Source organism: Rhododendron vialii, chromosome 7a (assembly GCF_030253575.1).
Source record: "Rhododendron vialii isolate Sample 1 chromosome 7a, ASM3025357v1".
In the NCBI taxonomy this organism is placed as follows: Eukaryota; Viridiplantae; Streptophyta; class Magnoliopsida; order Ericales; family Ericaceae; genus Rhododendron; species Rhododendron vialii.
In genome coordinates this window covers 38,621,582-38,633,009 of record NC_080563.1, presented here as the reverse complement: position 1 = coordinate 38,633,009, position 11,428 = coordinate 38,621,582, and the positions used below count along the sequence as shown (strand labels likewise).

The following is an 11,428-nucleotide window of genomic DNA, read 5'->3' as shown; positions in this document are numbered from 1 at the left end:
TACTCCTAACTTTTTTGTACTCTCTCTCAACACATTCTAGAGAGAGAAAGAGAAGCGGTTGTGTCTGTGCACAATGCAACGAATCGTACCGTTGAAGGTGTGTTTGGGAGCATTTTTCTTCTCGTACAAGTTTTGTTCCGGAGGGGTTCGTTTCCAATTTCAAAATCCCTCTCTCTCTCTCTCTCGGAGGAAGGAGGAAGGAGATAATGCAGGTTGGCAATTGCTCCAGAGCGGTTCATGTTTGTCTTCGTTTGCTTCTTCTGCTCGACCTTTTCGCTTACGATTTCTGTAGGTAACTCCGTGAGAATTTGTTTGGGTGTTTTTAGTTTGTTTGAGAGGTGTGACTTTTTGGGTTGTTTTGTTCTCGAAACTGTTAATTCGCTCAATGCGCTCTCTCTTTCTATCTCTCTCCTAGGTTCGGGTTTGATTTACAAAGTTCGTTTTTTCCCCTTCGGATTTGGAACTGATCCCTACATTTTTTGTTTTGTTTCCGTAGTTAATAAGATCAGTTACTTTGTTTTTGCTCGAAACGAATATAAAGATTTTTGTGGGTTCAACGAGCGCCTATATTGAAAAGAGATTGACAAAATCGTATGTGCCTCTCTCTCTCTCTCTCTCTCTCTCTCTCTCTCTCTCTCTCTCTCTCTGTTATTAGGTTCTGTCTCTGCGGCTTCAATACAACCGTCGGAAAACCGCCCTGGCGGACATCAGCACAAGACAACTCCCAGTTCTGAAGATCAGCCTCGACGGCGTTGCCAACAACCACCAGCGGTTGGAGATTACAAACCGAAATTTGGGAGATAACGGAGACGTGAGACTTTTCCAGGTGATGAGGAAGGGAGGAATTGGGAAGTGACGCGAGCTTCCGAAACGTTCCCTTTTCTACCTCTCTAATTATACAGATTTTTGTTTAGCTTCTGCACCCGTATTTTGTTGCCTTCATCAAAGTGAAGTCTGTTTGAACCCCAAAAATTGGATTGTTTATGTTTTTTGTATCATAAATACATTCTAATCCGGAAATTCTCATGGTGTCATAGACCGAATAGAAGCTACGTGTCTGTGACATCTGTGGAGCATTTTTGAGCATCTAGGTAGGACAGGTAAATCTTCTTTTTAGTCTTCTGTAATTGCAGTTACCGTTCTACTTTGTTAAGGACGACAAAGATCTAGTACTTGGGGTTTTAGGTACTTCAGCTTTTGACATGGTGATTATACCTCCTTGTTGCCCGCAGGCTTTTCACCCAGTTTTGGAGGATAAACTTTTGCAGCTAAAGAATGTGCGTCCTTTTCTGTTTTACGCTTGTAGATCATGTTATTAGCAGCTCTAAATTTATGGGGCTAATGTATTACCTTTCTAGTTATCCACTGAAGGATCTTCTTTACTAATGCTAGTTTGATGTTTTATGTAGTCTCTAGTGACCGCTGTTTAGCTGATCATTTTGGAGGAAAGCTTAACTTGGGCTATATGCAAGTCCGTGAGAAGTTAGCTGAGCTTCTGGTAAGATGATTTAATTCGATCTTTGTGTAGATTTTGTGGGGCTATTTACCTCTTATTTTGTTGAAGAAAGTTCGTTTAAGATGGAATAGAAAACAAAATGTTTGCCAAGTTGTATAGTTTTGTTGTTCCGATCTAGGATTTGGGCTTTTGCTTTATCTGTTTCCTTGGATGCCTAATTAATGTCATCTGCAAATTTGTTAGTAGCTCCTGTTAACAGTGCTATGGTGTATGTGTTGAATACTTAAAATTGGTACTTTGGATATGTGATTCAAGTGCTGGTATAAATGTTTCAGTCGCTTCTGAGAGATTCTCAATTAATATGGATCTGTGAGTTTTTCTTGACTCGGGAAGAGTGTTCTTCCATATTTTGTCTGTCTCTTATTGGACGATGGCGTTGTATTGACGTTCTCTTGTTTGACATTGGAATTCCAGCTGCATTTGTCTCTTGATTGACTTCCAACACAATTGACAATATGGGAGCTGAAGTATAGTTATAAAAACCAGTTCTTTGTTATGGACTGGTTAGGCAAATCAGCTTAATATTGTGCTTGTGTTTAAGAACATCGTGAATCGTGATCAAACTTCAGACCATTGCTTTGGTCACCTTATCCAAAGTAGGGCCGTAAACAAGTTGAGTATCTGACACGTGTTCAAACTTGGTTTTTTAGAGCTTGTAGTTTGTGGCAGACGTGTGGTGCTTGAGTGATCTGCTGCAGCTTGGTTAGACGTAGCTTTTTTTAAACGAATTTTAATTTCGGCTTGCTGTCTCTTAGAATGATGATCCTCGAGCTGCCAACCCTTAAATTCACATGAAAGTGAGTAAAATCATAAATTGTGGCCACTAATGGGTTTTTTTTTTTTTTTGGCTGTTCCTGTACTTCCCATAAGCTGCATTATATGTAAGATTGGCTTCTGATTTGACTTGCCAAATGTCCTTTTCAACCTTTGGTCATGGCAAGACGCTCCTTGAAAATTTTCACTTGCAAGAGTAACTTACTAACTTTTCTTGTCCTTTATTTGCACACGAGTTAGCATGTTAGATGATCTATTCATTAAGCCTCGATGAGGTGAGCTAGGCCTTGGTCTTGGCTGGAACAAGAGCTGAGCTCCAACGGGAATTAACGTGCAACCAAGCTTGAGTATCACCTGACTTTTAGGGGCTGTAAACAGTCATATGGTGGCTTGACTCTACTGTTTTGAACTCTATTTCAGAGTTTTGGGGATCTTTTTAATTGAGAATGGTACTGAGAGTTCTTTCACCTGTGTCATCGATTTGTCTAATCATCTCTTGTTCACGCTCGGTCACCTATTTGTGGGAAAAAATCTGAATATGAAATGCCTGCTTTTTGTCATAGACTAGGCCTTGCTGTTTAGCAATTACCAATAACAAAAAAGCAATAAAGAATTGTATGCATCTAGTTCAAGGAAATTTTAACGAGAAACATAAGAATTCCAGAATGCAGGCATATCATGCCTTTAAATGGGCACGACAATATACACATACAACAACAATATACACATAACATGTCAAAATGTTTACGTTTTGAAAATTCGTTAATTTGTTACGGGTTGTCGTTATGTGCCTTGCATGCATCTATCAATTTATACTTCTCTTTTTGGAGTCATGTGATGTCATTCTTGTTCAATAACTTGTGCTTGTACGTTTTAAGGTTCTTGTTGACCTGATGCTTAAACTTGTGTTTATTTCTCACTTTTCGGATTTTTATATTAAACCTAAAGTTGTGTATGATTGTGTGACATGTCCAATATGGTTTACTTGATTCATCTTCTCTGCCTTCTGATTCGTATATCGGATTACGTTCCTGTTCAGGTTCTGCTGGAGTCACAATTGCCTTTTTATGATATTTAGTTCTTGTAAGTATAATGACTTCTCTTATTAGACCCTTGGTTGTTGGAGGTTGAGGTCGAAAAACTTGAATATAATTGCCATTTGATTGAGATTTCAGTTGAAAGCATGGTATTTAACCCGGGCAAATAAATATGGTTTTTAATTGACCCAGTGAATTAAATTATTCTTCAGTTGAAGTTGAACAGGTTCTTGTTGAGTGGGCTTTGGAGAAAAACAGTTTTCTAGTGGTATTTAACCCGGGCAAATAAATATGGATTTTAATTGACTCGGTGAATTAAACTATTCTTCAGTTGAAGTTGAACAGGTTCTTGTTGAGTGGGCTTTGGAGAAAAACAGTTTTCTAGTGGAACTTGAACATGTTTGTGTTGACTAGGCTTTCAGACATTGAGAGGCTATGGTTAATGCATAGCTTATGTAGAGTGTCTATAGGGAATATCTCTAGCTTGACTGCCTGATGCATTGAATTTTTTTCAAATGGGTGTTTCAGTAGTGCTCTCCTCTCAATTAATTTTTCAGGAAGAGAGGAACAATCAATAGATGGTCTTAGAAGAGGAGAGAAGCTATTTCAGATTCATTTTTTTGTTTTGTTTTCTCTCTTCCTTATCTAGAGGCCTTTAAACCACGACCTCCCTAGTGGGGCTGGGTCTTGGATTGATTCTCTAATTGTACAGATTTTTTTCGGCTTCTGCACCCGTATTTTGTTGCCGGAGAAGCTAAACGAGGTTTTGGGAGGGCTGGAGACGCTGCGGCTGTGCAAACGAGGTATTGGAAGGGCTGGCGATGCTTCGGCTATGCAAAAGGGTAATGTATTTCTTCACACTAGAGGTCAGGGACTCAGGGTACACACGATGCGTGTGCAAGTCCAATTTTGCAAGCATAATAGCTTTCTGCTTATTTGCTAATTACTTAACTGGTATGATGAGGTACCCTAATGGTAATACATTCGTGTTACACTGCTCTTGATTTGAGATTGACACGGAAGCGTTACCATTTCTCCTCGGCGTAGGCCATTTGAAGGTATTGAAATTGCCCCAATGCCAGTCTCACGTCTATAAATGTATGAAGGTTTGTAATTAGTGTTCTTTCACTGCAAATTTGGTCTTTGTTTAGTACTGCTTCAGTACTTATCCCCTATTTTATCCTGTGTGTTTGTTCCTGGGTCAATTTCAGTGAATTTGCTGTTAGATTGCAATGAGGATGAAAAAAGCCCCGTCTTTTGCCTCTAAAGTCGAGGACGGATTGAAGCCAAGAAGACTTTTATCTACTCAAAAAATACCCTCATTAAAAAATCACCTAATCAAAAAGTAACACTTGTTACGACAGTTACAAACCAAGAGCTCACACCCCACGTTCAGTTCCCTCCAAAAACCAACCAACTCCTTTCTCTTCTTCCCCACGCATTACTCCCACAAAAAACAGTTTGCTCCAAAACCCACCCTACTCCTTCCCCACGCACAGACATGGTTCTAAATTCATAAAGTTTTCTATGCAGGTTCTCTCTCTCTCTCTCTCACACACACACACACACACGTGCGCACGTGCGCGCGCGCACACACACACACAAAGCTAAGCTTTGATCAAAGTTAAAGTCCCTTTCTACCTCTCTGACTGTACAGATTTTTGTTTAGCTTCCGCCCTCCTATTTTGTTGCCTTCATCAAAGTGAAGTCTATTTGAACCCCAAAATTGTAGTGTTGATTGTTTCTTGTATCATAAACACATTCTAATCTGGAAAATCTCATGATCTCATAGACGGGTCAGAAGATGCGTGTCTGTGACATCTGTGGAGTATTTTTGAGCGTCTATGACATGTAAATCTTCTTTTTAGTCCTCACTAATTGCAATTACCATTCTACCTTTTTAAGGATGACAAAGAACTAGTACTTGGGGTTTTAAGTACTTCAGCTTTTGACATGGTGATTATACCTCCTTGTCACCAGCAGGTTTTTGGCCTGACTCGACTTTTTTGCTTTCTATTTAAGAGTTTTGGGGATCCTTTTAATCGGGAATGTTACTGAGTGTTCTTGCACCTGTGTCATCGATTTGTCCAATCATCTCTTGTTCATGCTCGTTCGCCTATTTGTGTGGAAAAAATCTGAATATGAAATGACTGCTTGTTGTCATAGTGCTTGTTGTCATAGACTACGCCTTGCTATTTGGCAATTAGAAATATCAAAAAGTCGATAAAGAATTTTATGCATCTAGTTCAAGGAAATTTTAACTGAAAACGTAAGAACTCCTGAATGCAGGTATGTCATGCCTTTGAATGGGCATGACTATAAACACTTCTATATCTATCTATCTATATCTATTCTATACTGGTTATAAAAGGTTGACATGTTTGTCGACTTTTCTCTTCCTAAACTACCCTTTGTTATTTTAAAATTTTCCAAAATCATAAGCACAACTTCATTCCTCAAGACTCCAAAGTCCAAGCGACATCTATCCTTCTTCACACTCCAAACGTCACGTATGTCCAATCGAAATAACAAACGGCCCCCAAACTACTTCAAGTGCTTCAATGATCGCATTCACCGGACAGAAACTCTCCCTCCAACTCTCTCGCCCCCTCTTCAATGTCGACAAAATTCATCAAACCTCTCAATCTTTGCCCCTCTCATTCAGTTATCACTGATACGGAAAATCTCTCTTGGCTGCCGAAATTCCGGCCCCCAACACTAGATGCAGACAGTGCAAAGTAAGTACAATCTTATCCATTGTCTAGATTGCATCGCCCTTTCTTTTAATCATCAATAGCAGACTGATATCCCAAAGAAAAGCCTCCATTTTTTTAATGTTAGGTACACCATTTGATCCATGAAATTCCTCAACATTTTGGGTTTATGGATTTAAGGGGTTTCTTTTCTCTTTGTGCCAAGGGACCACGCATTGATGGTTTTATTTAGAATTAGTTACTGCTTTTTTGCGTGTTTGCGCAATAAGTTCAGTCTTATCCATGGTCTATGCATCCATTGGCGTTAGTTGTAAACATCGATAGAACTTGTTTTGAGTTATGTAGACCAACTGTTCGATGGAATTCCTCAACATTTTTTGGTGTTGGATTTAAGGGGTTTCTGTTCCCTTGGTGCGAACCGACTACAAATTTGACAATTTTATTTACAACTTGTTGAGTCCGTGTCCGTTCCTCAATATCACAACAACAACTCATGTTTTCATAGTTTTGAACAAAGCAAGACACTGACCATTGAATTGTTATCACATTTTGCTGATTATTTGTTGCAAACTTCTGACGCAGAAGTGAGAAAATTAAATCAATGATACTTGTAGTGTCTCCGTCGACATTTGTACACTATCTCTTTTATCTTCTACTGATGTCTTGAATTTGGGCAGGTGCTTTTTGAACTGGACTTTGTAAAATTCTATATGCTGAAGGCGGCCAAAGATGAGAACCAAAGAAGGTAAGAATTTGGCATAACTAATTCCGAATCATACGAGAAACTCATAAACCTGTGACATTCACCTAAAACCTGTGATTTTACTAAACCTGCACAGTTACTCATGCTCGACTCATTAAAATCTTGTTCAAGAACGGTTTGTTATACGAGGCTGTTGCAGCCTTCTATTTTGTTTTCAAATGTTGAGCCAGGCCCAAGTTTATTGTCATTGATTGGTTCTTAATCAAAACAGCTATCTGGGGGCGAAGTTAATATCCTTGAACATAGACTGGAGACTACAGAGAAGACTATCCAAATTTCTGGTACTCTAGAAGGTGACCTTTGAATTCATGTGGTACTGTGTGTATCCAGGGTTTTATAGGGGATATTGCTTTTGGTTTTTTTGTATTCTAAGTCAGTCTTCCCTTGGCATACGTCATGATCCTTTTTGCAACATCCAGAGACTTGGTCGCAGTTATGAATCTATCTATATGTACAAGTCTTGAGGAATACCGCCACAAATAGTACATGCGTGTCTATCAACCACTCCATCATCCTCAGCTCTTTGTTTGAATAGCCTTGGTGGTTAGTGCTTATTGACTTTGTTAATGCAACTGCTATATTATATAAACTGTTGTTTGCACAAAAACTTGCACTGGCCAATTATTGCAAGAACCCAGCATAGATGAATTATAGCCTATGAAGGACGGACCCGTTGTAAGAGGTATGTACTGGTGTCTGACGGCGACACTTTCCGTGTATTCTTTGGACACATGCCCGACTTTAAAAACCGATGCATCCAAAGGAAATCTACAATGAGCTCGGGGTGTCAAATGAAATAGTATGGTCCAGCTAAAGCTAATGGGTGTCTCCTTTTTGTGTTAGTTATAATGGTTGGTTGGTTATCATCCCAAAGATGAATGATTACACACTTTTTGTTGGAAGTTGGAACACTTTCACAAATAAGGTAATAAAAAATTAGAGTTCTGTTATGACATTAGGGAATGAAGGCACTTATGGTAATGTTACTATAATTAGAGCCTTAATTTTGTCTTTACATAATTTCAGTGTAACATTCAACATACATGTCAATACATGAATATGGCTTTTTAACATGTCCCAACGCGCTCTCCTTTTGTATAGTGTACGGGTATTGTGCTATTGTCATGTCACATGTCTGAATCGGTGAAACTTAAATCTTAGCATAAGTTAAGATAACCCATAAGGAAGAGCATGTCATGTTGTGATTTGAATGGAGATTGGAAGAACATAGGTCAACATGTTAGGGAAAAGACATAATTCAAGACTCTTTAATGAATGAATATAACTTGAAGTAATTACGAAGGGCAAAAGATCGGACTATCCAGCATCACAAAGTTAGGATTGCTCGATACATTTAGTTAAAAAGTAGCTTTACCTATTTTATTGCCCTGAGTTTGTCGTTCATAGCTCGCTTTTCATTTTGGCAGTTCTCCATCCGGGCAATTGTTTATATTATTGATTTTGCTTTGTGCTATAGTGGCTGTGGTTATGTTAGAATTTGTAGTAGTATCTTAATGATTACATGATACCACAAAAGAGAGTAGCAAAAGGACTAACAGAGTAGGGTACCACATTTAGATGAATATATACCCTATTAATCCAAAACTGTTTTTTTTGTAGGGAAGCGCAAGCCAGAATTTAGTATGAAACTTTAACATGGAGATAGTGTGGATGTACTTAAAGTTCATTATCTCTGCTTGATCTCAAGCAACTGTAGAAGACCCATTGTCTTAAGCAACTATCCCTATATTGTTTGCTGGGCAAGGATAATTGCAGAGGAGATGTTCGCCAAAGATGTCCCATTCTACCTTGAAATGGATGTGCCAAAGAAGCACAATTGTGGAGGGAGGTAATGCAAATTCATTTTTAACAATAAAATATTGTGCACGTTAGAAGGCTGGAAGAACATTTTGTTACATGTTTGTAGTTTGTCTACGCCTCTTTTTGAGTGGTGTTCTTGTTATGCGTTTCCCATCTTACTGTAGGATAAATTCCTAAAAAGTTTCTCTATTTCTTAGGTTAAAACAAAATGATTACAAAGCGTATTCATTTCTAATCAAAAAGATAATTTCCAAAAATCCCAATTCAATTGAGACTCTATTAAGACAGATTTCATCAATGTTTACCATCTGCCAACGCTAGAGATAAGAATTTTAGCCGTTCAATCTGGTCGAGGAAGTGAGATTGAGGTATTGCTTTGGGAGTTGGATGAATGTGGATTATTAAGTGCATTCTTTTAGTTCAAAAGCATCATCATACATATATTCCTGTTCTGCGTTCTATGTTCATTTGGCATTATTTGTTATGTTATTCCTGTAAACTTGGTGGTACTAAATCTAATAGGAGTTTCGAATTCTATATGTTGTATGTCGGCCTTAGACACGAAACCATGTTTTGCTTTGCTTAACACTGTATGTGTCAAGATGAAAGCAAGGGAAGCTTATTTTATCGAAGGAAGGGGGTTGTGTCAATTGGGATCGTTTCCTTTGTAATTCTGCATTCAATTTTTGGAGGTTCTACCACGGTTTTGGGATCTCACCCGGGAAGACCACAGTTTTGGGCCCGTGCGATGCTAATAACTCTGATATTTGTTGTAATTTGGAGTAGAGATTACACAAACAAATGTTAAATTGTGTTTAATTGCCCCCTTGAGGACAAGCTTTGGAGATTGTTTATATGATGTAAGTGATTATGTATCTGGCATATTTTTTTGGGCCAATAACCCTTCTTCAACAAATCTGTCCCAACCGCTGAATAGTGTGCACATTGTGTGTGTGTGTGTGTGTGTGTGTGTGTGTGTGTTTGTTTTTCTGTTATAAACCTTCAACCAAGTTATGGTGAAAATTAGATGTACGGGAAAGGTCTAACATATTCAATTTGTGACTAATATACTTCAATTTGTGACATTGAGAGTTTGTTCTTCTGCTCAGTTGAAATCAATGTGGTGGTCTGTATTACCTATTCATTCCTGCACGACTTCCCTCGCAAGTATCTGTTCTTCAAACCTGTTAGAGAGGATCTCGAGTGTCTACCTATAGGATGGATGAGAGGTTGAACCAGAGTCATTCTTCTGATAAGACTAATTCTTTTCTTTTTCTCCCAAAATTTTACAAATGCCAATACCATAGTGTTAAGAAAGAAGTTTGTACCACATGCACTGAATTCTATTCTTTATCATCCAACCCAAACATATAGCCTTCTGATAAAAATGTATGATGACTAAAAAGTCTACTATTCTTACATAAAATTGTTCTCTATGTTACAAGTAGTGGTGCAACTTCCACGTGCAATGCATGTGAGCTTTTACTAGTAACATGTAAAACTTGTATACTTTTTAAAAAATTCGTCAATTTGTTATTGGTTGTCGTTATGTGCCTTGCATGCATTCATCTATATATACTTATCTTCTTGGAGTCATGTGATGTCGCTCTTGTTCAATAACTTGTGCTTGTATGTTTTTATAGTTCTTGTTGGCCTGATGCTTAAACTTGTGTTTGTTTCTCATTTCAGATTTGTATATTGAGCCTGACATTGTGTTTGATTGTGTGCCATGTCCAATATGATTTACTTGTTTCATCTGCTATGCTTTTTGATTCGTACATCTGATTATGCTTCTGTTCAGTTTCTGCTCGAGTCACAATCACCTTTTTAAGCTATTTAGTTCTAGTAAGTTTAATGACTTAGCTTATTGAAGCCTTGGTTGGTAGAGGTTGAGGTAGAAAAATATGAAGATAATCTCCATTTGCTTGAGATTTCAGTTGAGAGCATGGTATTTAACCTGGGGAAATAAATTATTGTTCAGTTGAAGTTATGTTCTTGTTGTGTGGGCTTTGGAGCAAAACTGTTCTCTAGTGGGACTTGAACATGTTCATGTTGACTAGGCTTTCAGACATCGAGGTGATATGGTTAATGCATAGCTTATGTAGAGTGTCTATTGGCAATATCTCTAGCCTGACGCATTGGTATTTTGTCAAATAGGTGTTTCAGTTGTGCTGTCTTCTGAATTAACATTAGAAGGTATTTCAAATTCATTTTCGTTTTCGTTTTCTCTCTTCCTTATCTAGAGGCTTCAAAACACGACCTCCCTTGTGGGGCTAGGTCTTGGATTGAGTCTCTAATTGTACAGATTTTTGTTTGGCTTCCGCACCTGTATTTTATTGCCGGAGAAGCAAAACAAGGTTTTGGGAGGGCTGGAGATGCCGAGCAAAAAGGTAATGTGTTTCTTCACACATGCTAGGGCACACGCATCGCGATGCGTGTGCAAGTCCAATTTTGCATGCTTAATCAGTGTACTAAATGGCGCTCGGCACTAGTCGGGTGGCGACCTGCTGCCCGAGAGATTCGGCGTTTTTTTTCAAAATATATTTTAAAATATTTTTAAGGCGATCAAGCCCCGCCAAGACGGCCGCCTAGCTCCCCCAAGCCCCGCCTAGCTCAGCCAAATCTCCCTTAGCCACCCGCCAAGCTCTGCCAAGCTCTGCCAAATCTCCCTATTTGCCAAATCTCCCTATTCGCCAAATGAGCCGTCTAGGGTGAAATCATGGCGCCAAGGTGGCCGCCATTTAGGACATTGTGCATAATAGCTTTCCACTTATTGTTTGTTTGATTTTTGACAATATGCATA

General features: G+C 38.7%; 1 long non-coding RNA gene across 6 annotated transcripts; it reads left to right on the top strand.

The window, feature by feature from the left end:
- Positions 1 to 8,739, top strand: LOC131332053 (uncharacterized). Of its 6 annotated transcripts, XR_009201584.1 has the most exons (9): positions 1 to 212; positions 656 to 1,277; positions 1,417 to 1,498; positions 3,330 to 4,169; positions 4,338 to 4,860; positions 6,719 to 6,786; positions 6,881 to 7,124; positions 7,224 to 7,347; positions 8,425 to 8,739. It is a non-coding gene; the product is annotated as an uncharacterized LOC131332053 (long non-coding RNA). The 6 variants fall into 6 exon arrangements; XR_009201582.1 differs by lacking the exons at positions 1 to 212; positions 656 to 1,277; positions 1,417 to 1,498; positions 3,330 to 4,169; positions 4,338 to 4,860 and adding an exon at positions 4,918 to 6,065 and having other exon boundaries at positions 7,016 to 7,097; XR_009201581.1 differs by lacking the exons at positions 1 to 212; positions 656 to 1,277; positions 1,417 to 1,498; positions 3,330 to 4,169; positions 4,338 to 4,860 and adding an exon at positions 4,918 to 6,065 and having other exon boundaries at positions 7,016 to 7,124.
- Positions 8,740 to 11,428: the final 2,689 nt, after the last annotated feature.